This window comes from Loxodonta africana, chromosome 8, assembly GCF_030014295.1.
Source record: "Loxodonta africana isolate mLoxAfr1 chromosome 8, mLoxAfr1.hap2, whole genome shotgun sequence".
NCBI classification, from domain to species: Eukaryota; Metazoa; Chordata; class Mammalia; order Proboscidea; family Elephantidae; genus Loxodonta; species Loxodonta africana.
Genome location: NC_087349.1, coordinates 28845187 through 28862198, shown reverse-complemented (window position 1 = coordinate 28862198; position 17012 = coordinate 28845187). Strand labels below are relative to the sequence as shown.

At 37.5% G+C, this 17012-nt stretch overlaps 1 protein-coding gene across 1 annotated transcript in view; it reads left to right on the top strand.

The window, feature by feature from the left end:
* The window catches only part of KCND2 (potassium voltage-gated channel subfamily D member 2), a 556110-nt gene that overhangs the window by 434793 nt on the left and 104305 nt on the right, over positions 1-17012 (top strand). The window lies entirely within an intron of this gene.

Sequence of the window (17012 nt, the reverse complement as noted above, 5' to 3'; positions counted from 1 at the left end):
ATATCTGCCTTTAATCTCCCTGTACCATTGCAACAATCCAGATTCAGGAGGCATTTGTTATATGTTGTTAAATGACTCCAGAAGTGGGCTCAGTAAAACAGGTATAAGTTCAGAAGTAGTTCCAGTCCTCACAACTAAATGAAGAGATTGAAGAGAACTGCTGCCAATCAGCTGACCATGTGATAACTAACATGCAATATAGGGTTATGTGCCCACTGGCAAGATATCTTAACATTCATTCTGATAAAGTCATGAACTCCATGGATGCTGCAAAAGCTCTATTTTCCCCTCTCTTTTAGGAAGGATTGGAAGCCCTAGCTAAATAGGCGAGAACAGAAATCCCACCACGTAAGCATCTATCACCACGATGTGGCTTTGTTACCTTTTGTGCAGATCTGGGTCAGGAAATTGCTTCACATTCAGAAGGATGAAAATGCGGCCCTAGAAAATTGAACTGAGGTCTGTTGGAATTATTTTGGGATCCAGATATTACAGCATGACAATCTGACCCAAGGTTTTCTTTCCACAACTGTATGTGACTTACACAACATGACCCAGTAAGTGACTGCATTTCTGAATGAGCAATGAAAAACATTCCCCCACAGACCACCATGCTACGGAACTGGCCAGACTTGATCTGCATGGCCTGACTCCTTCCTACTTCCCCTTCTTCCACATCGATAGCTCCTTCTTTTCCCTTTTCCGTACAACTCAGTCTTGTCTCAACTCCTAGATGCAATCATGCCCCAAAACATCTTTTTAAAAAATAGTTTCTCTATTTGCGATTTTATTGATCGTAACTTAAAAAAAAAAAAAACTTTTTTTTTTTTTTTAACTTAGCTTAGAGACCTGTCTTCAGTTTTGTCTACAGTGATTTGTATTCTGTATCAGCTGTCATGTATGCGTTTATTTGTATGTATGCAGATCTCTCACTGCCCCTCTTTCTGGTTTTTGCCCATGCCAGTGTACAGTGAAAGGTCTTTCCCACTCCAGGATCATACATGTGTTCACATGGCTTCCATTTTACTGAAATAAAAGAAGCCCTCGCCTAAAGATCTGTTTCTAAATGAAGAAGCTATTTAAAACCAAATGCAGGGGAACTTACAGATATTACACCAGTGGGGAACAGAATGAAACGTGTTTTTGTCTCAGCAAAGAGATTCAGTACTGAATTAGCAAAAACTGTGTTCCGTTAGAGAGGCATCAGTAAGAAAACTGCATTTTCTGTGAACCAAAATACAAGCCTCATTTTGGGTTTTTCAACATTCCCTCTTGGTTTTATTTACTCAGGTGTTAGAACTTCTGGAAAGACAACTTAAAGAGCCATTTTCCCTTCAGTTTTCAGATCCGTTTCTCAGGTATCAGGAGAAAGAGAAGGCAGTCTGCTTCTGTGAAGATTAGAGCCTTGGGGACCCTACGGGGCAGTTCTACCCTGTCCTGTAGGGTCACTGGGAGTCAGAATCTACTTGATGGCAAAGGGGCTTTTTGTTTCTTTTTTCTTAGATATACAGTGCTTTAAACAACTTAACCTAAATATTAAGAGTTCACTGACAATATATTAGGTTGAAAAGTATTTGTTTCACCTGAACCATTTAGCCAGTTGGTGTCAAGTCTATTCTGACTCATGCTGACCCTTTGTGTTTCAGAGTAGAACTGTAATCCCTGTGGTTTTCAATGGCTGGTTTTTTCAGTAGATCGCCTGATCTTTCTTCCAAGACGCCCCTGGGTGGACTAGAATCGCCAGCCTTTGGATTAGTAACTGAACTCTTAAGACTGCTTGCATCACATATGATGTAATAGTCTCTGTACTACCAGGTCTCAAACTTGTCTCCCAATATGATTTAAGCTTTTCTATTTTCAGTCCTCTCTTGTACCCAGTGACTCTCTCCATTGATTGACTCTCTGAATACAAAGGCCTGTGTTCATATTCTGCATTAACTTAAACACATCTATCAACCTTCAGGGCATAGAGTTTGCTTTCACCCCAGCTGCCTGACTGCCCTTCATCCCAGTTCACTGTGACTGGCTGGAAGTGGAAGGTAGCAACTTCAAAGAATGAAATTACAACTGCAAGGCTTTTAGGAAAGGTGGGGGAAGGAGCACCATGTGGACTGTCCCTGTCTACACTTCTGCTCTGTGACAACCCAGGAACATCATGCCGTCATTTTAACTTTGTAGCTGATCAAACTGCTTGTCTTCTGTGCGCCTCGCACACCAAGATTCCTGTCACCCTCTTTTCTCCCTTTACAAATACACCCATTAATGCAGGGCTGAGATCATTTTCTTTCCATACTGAAAATAAAGCTCCTTTTGTTACTTGATGAGTTGAGAAGACAAGAGTTTATTGACAGATTTTGCTGTGGACAACAGTAATTATTTTAATTTACGTAAATACCTTACCACTTATGCCTAATAACTGTTCAGTAGAATGCTGCTAATGTATTTTATTTAAATGTTTGTCAGATTAACCTCATCCTAAATTTTCATTAGTTTTAACACTTATCTCTGTCCATGTGTGTGTGTATGATATGGTGTTGATAGTATTATGCTCACATAACATGGGAATCTACTCACAACTTTTAATAAATTTAGTGGTAACATTGACAAGAACATAAGGATTTTATATGCACTGTATCTCCATATTTAAGCATGCACATAGATATGGAAATGGCTCTCTTGTATATACCTATAGATGTATACAGAAACCCTGGTGGCATAGTGGTTAAGTGCTACGGCCCCCAACCAAAAGGCTGGAAGTTTCAATCTACCAGGTGTTCCTTGGAAACTCTATGGAGCAATTCTACTCTGTCCTGTAGGGTGGCTATGGGTCAGAATCAACTTGATGGCAACGGGATAGATGTGTATAAGACCTTCTCCCGCCTAGTCATCCAAATCCAGTAATATTAGCAATGGCAGGTAGTTTTTTTGTTTTGTTTTGTCTTTGTTTTTTATTGATTAAGTGGGTGAGTGGTTTTGTACTTCTCACAAGGAATATGATAAAAATCTCTTCTTTTTCTCTCCTCAACTAATGCAATCAAATGTTAAGTTAGTTTTCTACCTGTTTTGTTCTCTAATATTTCAGTCCTATGGAGATAACTAGAAAAACCTTTTGGCACATGCTAGGGGCACAACGTGTATTTACAATTAAAACAGTGAATAAGTAAAGGTAAAGATAATCATGGGTTGGTATGTATGAATTGTATTGTGTATATCAAGATAGGAAGACAGAAGAGGAATTAAGAAAAGGATAGGGGCTCAAACTACAGGGCGCCATGGAAACAGAGGCAGAAAAACAAATCAAAGTAGTAAGTGGAAGAAAAGGAGAATCAAGTGAAGAAACATACGTTAACAGGAGGACTTCACAATGCCACTAATTTGCGGCAGAATTAAAGACCAGAACTCAAAATATGACTTCCTTTCTCAGTTACAGTCAAGATATGTAACCTTGTGATTTTTTTTTTTTTTAATTTTGGTTTTTGTTATTTTCTAAGAAATACATCAGTACTCACCCATTAGCACTGATTAGGTTTTTTTTTTTTTTTTTTTCTTAATCCTGTAGTAAAAATCCTCAGGTAAAAAGCCAGGGTATAGTCATAGCAATATGGAGAGATAAAGAAGGGTGTCCAGAGAGGCACAGAGGAAGAGCAGTGGCCCAGGGAGCAGGCACAAATAAGCAGACAGAAATGAGGGCACAAAAATGAAAAGGTCACTTCAGTGTAAGAGGGAGGGAGTTGGGTCACCGGGTTAGCTCTGTGCTTCCAGTATCCAGTGATGGATTTTTAGTGTATATTAATGACTTCTGTTTGATTATGAATTTCAAATTTGATATTTCCTGTAAACATTTTAAAATAACAAAATTTATATAGAGTGGCAGAACCGAAAACCTTGAAGAATTTGACTTACACACGCACTGTATATAAAGTCCCCTACAGCAACCCAAAAATGTGTCACCTGTGTATTCCAACTGGGGTAGCACTTCTTATTAACCGTCTCTGTATTTCTTGTAATTTAACATCTGTAGTAATACTTAGTGCTGTTGTTAGTTGCCACTGAGTCTCTTCCGACTCATGGTGACCTCATGTGTGTCAGAGTAGAAATGTGCTACGTAGGGTTTTCAAGGCTGTGACCTTATAGAAACAGATAGCCAGACCTTTCTTTCAGGATGCTCTGGGTAGGTTCAAACTTCCAACCTTTCAGCACTTAACTACAAAGTCACTGTAAAAAGTCATTTTTTATTAGCAGATTTGATTTGAATGTACTACAAAATTAATAAGCCATCTAATCATATTAATGAAGATTTTGCTTAGCTAATTGAATTGTAACTATTGTAAAAACAAGTAGATTCATAAACTCATTGACACAGGAAAAAATATCTTAAAGATAGGCTAATGCTAACTCCTCATTTAAATGCTGAGTAAAGTGAGCCGAGAATTGTTAAGAGATTTTCATTCCCAAGGACACATAAGTAATTAGCGGCAGAATTAAAGACCAGAACTCAAAATAAGACTTCTTTTCTCTGTTATAGTCAAGATGTGTAGCCTTGTGATTTTTTGTTTGTTTGTTTGTTTTTGTTATTTTCTAAGAAATGCGTCATTACTCACAAATTAGTGCTGATTAGTTTTTTTTTTTCTTTTTAATCCTATTTATTGTAATGCGGTCATAGTCAAAATTGAAATCCATTGCAGTGAAGAAAAAAAAAAAAACTTCTAAAATGAGTAAGACAATAATTTTCAAAGGATAAACAACAGAGTATTCCAAGAATGCCTACTTTAAAAAAAGTAAGGAGAGGGACACACACACCTAATAAACTATCTTTTCCCCAAAGGGCAAAGATATTTCATTGGAAAGTAAAGGAAATTTATCTACATTGAACTTAGATTGAATATACCTCATATTTATGAATCATAAAAATAAAATAAAGGAAAACGAATCACCAGAACTCAACTTGACTAAGGTTTCATATGTTGAGTGTGATTAAAAAAACAAAAAACACTGAAAGCCATCTGGTTTCTTTTGGTCATAAATATTTTTAAAACGTTCTTGCATACAAAACTTATTCAAGATTTTTTCTGTGATATTCTGGTCTAGTTCATCTATGGCCATGTCACTTTTATTGGGGAGGAAACAGCAATGCATTTCAGAATGGATCTGGTTTCTCAGTTATTTTAATGGCCACTCAACTTGACGTTTTGATACAACTATCTTAATACAGATTACTGATGTGGGTAAGATTTCAGAATCAATAGTTAATTCAGATTCCTCATAGGGCTGCAACCTACCAACCTGTAAGTAATGATAGTAAAAATAAATATTACTCTGTTACCTTGGTACGTTTTTGTATAGAGCTTTTATACTCACTATCTTTTTATGAAAACGCTGTGTATGATAAGTAGGATAAATCCCAGGTTTGACTTTAATAATAAGTATAAAGGCATAGATTAAGTGATTTGCCTAAATGTATATGGTGAGTCAGTATCAATGTTAGGATCAGAATCCAGTTCACCAGTTCCTAGCTTAGATCTTCTTCCATTCTGAAAATAAACCCCAAGAAGACAAGAATTTTTGTCTGATTTGTTTACTGGTATATCCCCACCAAACTGCTAGGAAGACTGTATTGTTGTTGCTGTTAGGTGCCTTTGAGTTTCTGCCCACTCATAGTGACTCTGTGTACAACAGAATGAAAAACTGCATGTTCCTGTGCCATTGTCACAATCGTTGCTAGGTTTGAGCCCATTGTTGCAGCCACTGTGTCAATCCAACTCCTTGAGGGTCTCCATCTTTTTTGCTGACCCTCTAGCTTTTTTTTTTTTTTCTAGCTTACCAATCATGAAATCTCTCTCCTGGGATGGTCCCTCCAGATAACATTTCCAAAGTATGTGAGATGAAGTCTAGCCAGCCTCGCTTCCAAGGAGCACTCTGGCTCTACTTCTTCCAAGACTGACTTATTCGTTCTTCTGGCAGTCCATGATATATTTAATATTCTTCACCAATACCATAATTCAAAGGCATCCATTCTTCTTCAGTCTTCCTTATTCATTGTCCAGCTTTCACATGCATATGAGACAAATGAAAATATCATGGTTTGGGTCAGGCACACCTTAGTCCTCAAAGTGATATTTTTGCTTTTTATCACTTAAAAGAGGTCATTTGCAGCAGATTTGCCTAATGCCATTCATTTGATTTCTTGACTGCTGCTTCCATGGCCATTGATTGTGCATCCAAGTAAAATGAAATCCTTGACAACTTTAATCTTTTCTCCATTTATCACGATGTTGCTTATTGGTCCAGTTGTGAGGATTTTTGTTTTCCTTATGTTGAGGTGCAATCCGTACTTTAGGTTGGAGTCTTCGCTCTTCATCCGCAAGTTCTTCAAGTCCTATTCAGTTTCAGCAAGCAAGGTTGTATCACCTGCATATTGCAGGTTGTTGATGAGTCTTTCACCAAACCTGATGCCCCGTTCTTCTTCATATGGTTCAATTTCTGAGATTATTTGCTCACCATACAGATTGAATAAGTTTGGTGAAAGGGTACAACCCTGGGGCACACCTTTCCTGATTTTAAACCGAGTAGTATCTCCTTGTTCTGTTTGAACAACTGCCTCTTAATCTATGTACAGGTTCTGCATTAGCACCATTAAGTGTTCTAGAATTCCTATTCTTCATAATGTTATCCATAATTTGTTATGATCCACATAGTGAGATGCCTTTGCATAGTCAATAAAACATAGGTAAACATCTTTCTGGTATTCCCTGCTTTTAGCCAGCATCCATCTGACATCAGCAACGATATCCCTGGTTCCAAGTCCTCTTCTGAATCCAACTTGAATTTCTGGCAATTGCCTGTCAATGTACAGCTGCAGCTGCTTTTGAATGATCTTCAGCAAAATTTTACTTATCTGTGATATTAATGATATTGTTCAATAATTTCTGCATTCCGTTGGGTCACCTTTCTTTGGAATGGGCACAAATATGGATCCCTCCCAGTCAGCTGGTTAGGTAGCTGTCTTCCAAATTTCTTGGAAATTTGAGCATCTCCCACCCTGCATCTGTTTGTTGAAACATCTTAATTGGTATTCCATCAATTCCTAGAGTCTTGTTTTTCACCAATGGCTTCAGCACAGCTTGCACTTCTTTCTTAAATATCATCAGTTCTTGATCATATGCTACCTCCTAAAATGGTTGAACATTGACCAATTATTTTTGGTACAGTGGCTGTGTGTATTCCTTCCATTTTCTTTTGATGCTTCCTGTGTTGTTCAATATTTAGCCCATAAAAAAATTGCAACTCGAACCTTAAATTTTTTTCTTTAGTTTTTTCAGCTTGAGAAATGCCTAGCATGTCCTTCCGCTCTGGTTTTCTAACTCCAGGTCTTTGCACATTTCATTATAATACTTCAATTTTTCTTCTCTAGTCACCATTTAAAATCTTCCGTTCAGCTCATTTACTTCATCGTTTCTTCCATGTCCTTTAGCTACTCGATGTTCAAGAGCAACTTTCAGAGTCTCTTCTGACATCCATTTTGATCTTTTCTTTCTTTCCTGTGTTTTTAATGACCTTTTGCTTTCATCATGTATGATGTCCTTGATATCATCCCACAACTCATCTGGTCTTTGGTCATTAGTGTTCAATGTGTCAAATCTATTCTTGAAATGGTCTCTAAATTCAGGTGGAATATACTCAAGGTCACGTGTTTTGGTTCTTATAGACTTGTTTTAATTTTCCTCAGCTTCATTTTAGGTATTCAAAAAGTTTGTGTTGAATTAATGAATAAATAAATATATGTGTTTCTCGATGATATCCGGTTTCTTTTTTCTAAATTTTAAGTTAGAGCTCATAAATCATTTTAAGACAATCAGTTCTTTGAGTCACATTTTCTTCTACCTTAAAATAAATATCTTTAAGTCTTTCCAAAAGGGAAACAGTTGGTCCATATGAATACTCTGTGTATTTCTGATTTTATCGATGTACCCATGACTCTACCTACTTTTGATGAAACATATGCTTCAATCAAGGAAATAAATGCTATTGGGAATCAGTTACTTTTAGTTTAAAAGAAATTGCCTCTCCTCCCCTCAATTTACCTCAAAGCCCACTACGCCACCAGGGTTTCCCCTGTCCTAGGTAGTGCAGTCTAATGGGACATGGGTCAGAGTAGGAAAAAGAAGAACTAGAAGGTGGAGAGACAAAGTAAGTGATTCTTCCCTAGGTGCCCTCATGCCCTTTGACCTCAGATGTCCCTATTATTCAAAAAACAGTTGAAGAATGTATTGTTAACACATAATATTATAACAGAGATAACTAAGCAGAAGGCTAGTTTTACCTGTGCAATCCATGAGAAGGATCCTTGCAACTATGAAGACATTTCCGAAAATGGTCTGACTTGAATAGCAGTTGAGGTAAATGAAAATAAACCACTTCTATGGAGTTCCTTGAGCTACCTCTTAAGGTTGGCCTTTGGATAGTTGCCACTTCAAAACTATTGTCCATACCAACTGCAATTTCAGTTCTTTCTACTGGAGAAAGGAAACTAGGTGAGGGTTGACTTTGGAGAGAGAAAGAAACTGAGATATCTAGATTCCATAATGGTAACACAACTTATTAGTTTTCAAGAACCTTTGTAGTTTCCTCATCTTATTATAATCTTTATCCTTGTCTTCTTTCTTTTGGTAATTAGCAGTAGTAAAACTTTTAGTATGTAAAGGACATATTTTTGGTGACGCCAAGCACAGAGATGGCTAAAGGAACTGACCCTTTCTACAATCCTTTTTCAGGGAGAAGAATCCCATGGGAGAGTGGAATAATAGCAACTCAATAAAAGAGAGATTTGAAACCAAATCTCAGGGACTCTGCAGGCTTTAGAAAAGGGCCACTCAATGATCTAGGCTGAGCCTGAGGGGTGCCTTCATAAGTTCTTTTGTTCTTCAGGAGGCAGTATCAGACTGTCCAACCTGTTATCAGAAAAGTTTAAGAGACGAATCCTGCCTATACAACTAACTAGCCATGAGACCTGGAACAAGTTACCCTTTTTACGTCACTTAACACATCCATAACAGAGTAACAACAATATTGTTTACATTATTTGTTGTGGGGGATAAAAAGAGAAGTTACTCATCATTCATTTCTTCCTAAAACAAACAATAGTTAATACCTACCACAGGGCAAGTGTTCTGCTAAATACTACTGAGGATACACAAAAACTCAAACGGTTGACCTGAAGGAATCACAGTCCAGGGGTGGCTGAGGGGTCAATGAGCCGACACAATACACAGTGAGTGAGGGTACAATATAAACAGAGCATGACGGGAGTATGGAGGAAGGTGTCATTCCCTTGGCTAGGGAAGTTAGCAAGCAGCAGGTTTGTCTCCCCATGGGGTATATTGAAGGCATGTGTCTATTCTCTCCACTTATCTTTAAATTGTTGCCTAAATGCACTCAGAAATTGTTCAATTCTGAGTTCTGTCTACACTGCTTTATATACTGTTAGTGCTCAACAAATGTTTATTATTAGCAATTATGATACACTCTTTTCCATGAAGTTTTATTGTTCTATTATAGACAAGGCAGGGGTGGTTGTAATCTCTCACACCATTCTTCAGCCAGTGTTAATAACAAGTTGTGCTTGTTGTTTTTTTCACATCCTGGGATGAGTCCAAGAATGCAGGATATTTGATATTGTCAGTGAGGAAAAAGCTGTCTTTGTTTCCTAGGATGCTGAATACCATATTCATATTCATGTATAATTAAGCAGGTATTTGACTGGAGAGATACAGTGCTTAGAGAATAAACACACTCTGCCTGTGAATGTGATGAGTAATAGATGCTTGTATCCATTGCTGGTTGGAATATTAAGTGGTGCGATTTCTATGGAGAGCAATTTGGAAATATCAATCATAATTTATAATCCACAGATTCTTTGACCCAGCAATAATAATTCTATGATTGTATCTTGCAGGCATATTGGCCATTTGTGAAGTGACTTATGTATGAAGATATTTATTGCAGTAGCTGTAATAGCAAAAGATTAGAAACCACCTAGATGTGCAATACAATATGGCACTGAGTTGTCAAGCTATGCAATGGTTAAAAAAAGACTGCACTGACACAGTGCCAAGTAAAACAGTAAAGCACACACCATTATGTGTGTAGTGCACAATCTTAGTGGGACATATATATATGAATAAGGGGCCCTGGTGGCACACTGGTTAAGTGCTCGGCTGCTAACTGAAAAGTCTCCAGTCAGAACTCACCGGCTGCTCCTTGGGAGAAGAATGAGGCAGTTTGCTTCCATAAAAATTACTGCCTTAGAAATCATATAAGGCAGTTCTACTCTGTCCTATAGGGTTGCTATGAGTCAGAATCGACTCGTTGGCAGCTGGTTTGGTATATATATGGTTATGGCTTGTGCTCAGCTACTAAACAAAAGGTTGATGGTTCAAATCCACTAGGCACAGCCACAGAAAAAAACTCTGCCACATAAAATTACCTCCATTGAGCCCTATGAAGCACAGTTCTGTTCTGAAATTCATGGGGCCGCCATGAGTCAGAAACAACTCGAGGGCAATGGGTTATGGATATACATACATACATTCATATTATCTTGTGTATGAATAAACTATCCCTGGAAGGGCACATAAGAAATAGTCACAGTGGTTACTGGGGAAGAAGATAAAATAGAAACATGCCCTCATCATTGTACCTGCTTTTGTTCTTTTTGAACGTGGTGTTATGTATATATATTACCTATTCAAAAATGCGTTAAGTGAATTAACAGTGACAGGAAAAAATAATAAAAAACCTAAAACACAGAATGTTCTCCTCAACCATACTCATAGTAATTTATTTGTCAGAAAGTTTTTCTGTAAATTCACAAAGGTTATAAATGTTCACTCATTTTCATATTTATGTAGGGAAAAGACTGAATTTTTTTTTCTAGAGGAAGAATATGTTTTTAAGTTCTTTAAATTATGTTTTCCCCCAGGAAGTCAGTAAACTTCAATTACTTTACTCCAAAAAGGGCAGCGTCAGCTATTAAAAAAAAAAAAGGGAGGGGGATGGATCCTATATTTGATAGCATAACAAGGCCTAATAATCAAAGAAGACTTTTCAAAGGAAGAACTGTGAGCTACTGGATCCTTGGGATGCCAGCAGTAATTTACACACCATTACTTATTCAGGGCTGCATTCCTAATTACTCCTTAGGAAAAAAAAAAAAAAAAAGATAATTATTATACTGTAGTGATTGCTCCTTTCACCACACAAGAGAAACAATGCTGATATAGGCATATCTTAAATATAACTTTAGTTTGTTGATAAACTTGTTCATATGCGGTATTTTTGAGGGGAACATATTAATAAGAAAAACATATCTTAAAGGGGCATTGAGCTTTCGCACAAACTCTCATGTTCAAGTAATTCTAGAAAAATGTCCATAAAAAAGGCAATTTAAAACTAGATTCTAGATTGTTCATGACCCACTGTTTTTCTCTCAGACATGTGTTAATGCACCTGTAAAAACTAATGGAGAGTCAGGAAGAAATAAAAGGGGGAAGATAAATTTGCCCCTTTAGGGTGAATATGCATGCAAAAGCTGGACGATGAATAAGGAAGACCAAAGAAGAATTGACTCCTTTCGATTGTGGTGTTGGCGAGGAATATTGAATACACCAAGGACCATCAAAAGAATGAACAAATCTATCTTAAAAGAAGTACAACCAGAATGCTCCTTAGAAGTAAGCATGGCAAGACTATGTCTCACATACTTTGGACATGTTGTCAGGAAGGATCAGTCCCTGGAGAAGAACATCATGCTTGGTAAAGTAGAGGGCCAGTGAAAAAGAGGAAGACCCTCAATGAGACGGATTGACACAAGGGCTGCAACAAAGCGCTCAAGCATAATAATGATTATGAGGATGGCACAGGACGAGGCGGTGTTTAGTTCTCTGTTGTACACAGGATTGCTATGAGTCGAAACCGACTGGACAGCACCTAACAACAACAGTTGTAAAAGGATGGCATAAACATTTAATGCACTTGCTGCTAACTGAAAGGTTGGAGGTTTGAGTTCACCTAAAGTGCCTTGGAAGAAAGGCCTGGCAATCTACCTCCAAAAAGTCAGCCACTGAAAACACAGCGGAGCACAATGCTACTCTGACACACATGGGGTCACCATGAGTTGGTGTCAACTTTATGTCAGCTGGTCAGTATTTATAAAACACCTGATACACAAGCACTCTTATTTGCCTACAGTCATAACTGAAATATGTATCTATCCATCAGTCTATCTATCTAGCTAATATATCTAACTATACAAACCAGAATTTTAAAAAAGAAAATCCATGCCTTAGTTACATACACCCAAACTACAAAAGTTCCTATTTTTTCATCTGTTTAAAACTATATATAGTTCATGTTTTTTCAAATAGAGAAGTTTTTTAACAAAAAGGGAAAACTTTTCATATTCTAGCAACTCTCCTTTATCCACTTATGGATCATTTATATGACATATTTAATCCTAAGAGGAGTTTCATACTAGCATGTATTGCTTTCTATGGCTGACTTAGTTTTCCGTGCCATTAGTTGGGGTATACTTACAAACACATATTTTGTTAATATTCTAAGCCGAGCAAAATTTAGAAGGCGAACATGCAGAAAATACCCAAGGATATATTCGAAAGTCAAACGTGTGTTTGTGCTTTTCAGATTATGCACAGCATCGCCTCTTTACATTCCCGTGGACTAGACTTGACTCACAGGCAACTATTTCATTTCATAATTTGTCATTATAAAGCAAATTTCTAAATCTGAAACGGTGGAAATGGGTCTTCCATTATATTTCTAAATACACAGAGCATCCTGATATGCAGTATTTAGAATTCATACCCAAGTCTATCTATCACGTTTGAATAAGGTCATGAATAATGAAGGAATTTTATGCAACGTGGAAAGCTGTGAACTGTGGCACTCAAGTGATATTTATCTATGAGGTACATCCGTTTTACCATCCTCTTTTCATCAATTTCATTTCCACTTGTGGAATTGTGTCATCCGCAAACTAATTAATATGACTTATCCTGTGGCTAAGCAGGAGGGGTTTTTCACTTTTTCTTTATTCTTCCACCTTGTACGAAATCATTCCGCTCAACACCGCATTTCTCTCTCCCATCACCCTAGGGAGTCCCTCGTGCAGAACGACTAGGAGGAATATAAAAGGGAACAACAATCTGGCAGCCTCATCGTAAAATGTGATATGTTAGCTCTTTCTCTTTCCAAGGGACCTATCCAGTTGAGACTGTATGAGGCCTCGGGGCCACACACGTAAATGCAGGGAACTCACATCCCAAGAAAACTTCTTTTTGCCTTTTTTGGGAAATAGCTCTTTAACAGAGCTCACTCAGGAAAAACATCATTCTGTTTTGTCGGAGTTCTTCAAGTTGCAGAAATAAACTAGAAGAATATGGCAAGAGGAGACATTTTTACTGGATCGTGTATGCATAGAAATGGAGTCGGGTCCTTGCATTCTTAGTGCTCATTCCAGAAGGATTGTTCATCTCTAGGGTACAAAAGTCATTTTGAAAATTGAGCAGGTATCTGTCAAAAAAAAAAAAAAAAAAAAACCCAGACCATATGTTATTAGAAGCAGGCAAATGATTTTTGCTCATAACAGATGTGTAAACAGACATTGATAAACGCATACCATATATCATATTTTTTCCTCTTATGGTATTGGCCCTCATTTGGATGGAAACGTGCCTCTTGGTAAATACGGAGATTTTATTCCTAATTTCTATTCTTTAGGCTTGTGGTTGGTTGTCAATAGTGGACATAGATATAAACCAAACCAAAAACCCGTTGCTCTTAAGTCAATTCAGGCTTATAATAACCCTATAGGACAGAATAGAACTGCCCCACAGGGTTTCCGAGGAGCGCCTGTTGGTTTCAAACTGCTGACCTTTTGGTTAGCAGCTGTAGCTCTTAACTACTATGCCACCAGTTTCCAGGGAGACAGATATATGCGTACTTAATTTACCTGAGTCTCCTTTTGACTAATACAACACGTTCTGAAGTGTTTTGCTAGTTCCATGCTTACACCTGTTGTTATGGAACTAAGAGAACCTAACTGACTTGGACACTGGTTAACCTAGTACCTAATCCATATTTCCACTATAATTTGATCAGTGCACCCAATCAACCTCACATTAAAGAAAAATGCACATAGCTCTAGATATTTCAGACAAGAGGTAAAATTTTTCCAACAATCAGTAGTGATAGTTTCAATCTCCAAACAAGCAAGGAGCTGAGTCTGCCACTTTCCTTGCTACAGCCCCAACATCTAGAATAGTCTCTGCATTTGGAGCCTTTCATGTCACAGATGCAGACAACCTTGCAGAATGAGCCACGAAACATGAAACCTGATGAGTGATTTTATTGTTGTAATTAAACAAATTTAATCTGGGAAATACTTATGATACACATAATGTCTACTGTGTAACTAGGGGTTTAGGCATAACTGTTAAGCAGTTCAAATACGTGATTGAAATTAGTGTTACTTTAAAAAAAAAAAAAAAACAGTTTTCTGTTTGTTTTTCTCCCTTCATTTGGCCAGTCATTATCCACATCAGCGGTACCATCATACACTCTGACACTCAAACTTTAAAACAAGAAGGCCCAGGTTCCTTACTTCCAAGCAGTCGCAGATCACATTACAGAGGTGGTACAAATAGTTAAGCCCTCAGGTGCTAAGAGAAAGGTTGGTGATTCGAACTCACCCAGTGGCTCCATGGGAGAAAAACCTGGCAACCTGCTTTCATAAATATTACAGCCAAGAAAACCCTATTGGGCAGCGGTACTCTGTCATATGGGGTCCCTGTGAGTAGATATCAACTCAACAGCACCTAATGACAAAGCGTCAACATGCCAAGACCTGGCGTTTCTTTTTCTCTATTACTACCTTACATCAAAATACTTTATTACAAGTTACTAAAATGCTTTAACTGAAGGTGTGCTCCTTATACACTTACACGTTCAACAGTTATGAAGCACGTGCTAGGCATCGTAGTATGCGTCTGAAGCAGCAGGACAATGCTGAACGTTGAGAAAATACAAAGATGAAAAAACAATTCAGAATCCTTCCTTCAAACTTAAACACCAGTAAGAGAGGTAAACTACATACAGGAATTGGAAACTTCCTAGCCATGTATGTAATAATCCTCAATATATAGCTTACCAAATGAGTGATTTTTGCTAGAGTTAAGGATTTAGAAAACAGGAAAGTCTTGGATACATAAAATTCAAGGGAAAAAGATCAAAAGCAAGAAGAAACAAATATGCTCCCAATGGAGGGCCAGGGAACACAGACAGAAGATCATTGAAACGTGGAAGAATTCAGTTTCCCTCTGGCTCTGGAATGTCTCCATCTGGGCAAAGATATGTAGACAGTATGTCTTTGGACAATGCTTCTAGAATGAATGGATCCAGGCTATCACGCATCTCACAATAGAGCTTATGGGAGGTAACTTCCTCTTCCAGACTCTTTATTAACCTTGACTCTGAGTCACAAATGTTGCTGCAGATGACACAACCACGTGGTCTCCCGGATCAGGGAACTTAATCCAGCAAACATGGCAATATCAGAGGTACCACCTGGAAAGACGTATTTGTGCATGGAGTTGTGTGACCTATTTAAAGTCCGTATACAAAAAAAAAAAAAAAAATTTTAAGGTCTGTATATACAATAGTGGAAAATAACTAGAAAATGCATGAAAATGCCTCATACATTTACATCACAATTGTGACACTTTTCTTTAATTAGGATGTTGTACTGTTGATTACATGCTATGAAGAAAAAATAGTAGGTGAATTTGCAACTGTCCTGGTATGTCAATCCAATAAATCACTCATATTTAACCAGAAAACTAATTTCCACACGGCAAATATAGCAAGAAAGATTATTTTTTGGACTTCCTAGTTACTGGAGGGAGAGGTAGAAAAAAACATCTGCCCCCAGAGTTTCTGTAAGTTTGGTATGAACGCCATACTATGGGTGGTTATGCTCAATATAGGAGCTCCGGTGGCATAATGGTTAAGTGCTCGGCTGCTAACCAAAAGTTTGGTGGTTCAAACGCACTCAGAGGCTCCAAGGGAGAAAGACTTGGTGATCTGCTCCCATAAGGATTAGAGCCTGGAAACCCCTATGAGACGGTTCTACTCTGTTACAGGGGATCGTTGAAATCAATTCAATGGCACCTGACAACAACATACTCAATGTATTATGTTCCAAGGAACATATTAACTTGTTACAGACATTTCTCCTCTGCTTCAGCACATGGGAATGGCATACTGGTGGCTTTAAACCCAGTATTCATATTCCACTGATTTTCTTAAACTTGGTAACTAAAATCCGAGAGTGTGTATAATACCTGTTCTGAAATCTTTCTTCCAACTAAAAGCAGTGACCGTTGTACATTCAGTCTTCTGAGTAAAATGCATTCATCCTTTATTTTTTAATTTTCAAAAGAGAAGCAATAACTGATCATGTGAAGAAAATCTTCTAATCAAGAAAAATATCTTTCCCCTAAATAAAGCAAGAGTAAACCTGAAAAGGAATCTTCAATTAAGAACGGATCATTTCTTTTCCCTGTATATTGTGACCTCCTACTTCTTTTCAGTTGGCTGGATTTCGATAGAAATAACTTTTATGCTAAGTTTGTTTAGCTTTAATTTGCTATAAAAACATAAACTGTGTCATTATCATTGATTAGGGAAGGGCTGCCATCATGGCCTTGAAAAGCTATTATATGCAAAAGGGCAAACACAGATCATTATAATATGAACTGAGGCTTGCTTGCATACAAAAGCATCAATGGAATTAGTATAAAGTCATTAACAATTCTTAGGAAGAATTTTTTTTTTTTTTTAGTTTCAATCAAGGACTATGTAGTGCTCTTGGATTTGTCTCAATGACTTATTTATAAAAATATGTCCCCATGGTATAATGCTTTTTCCCCCAGCAATTA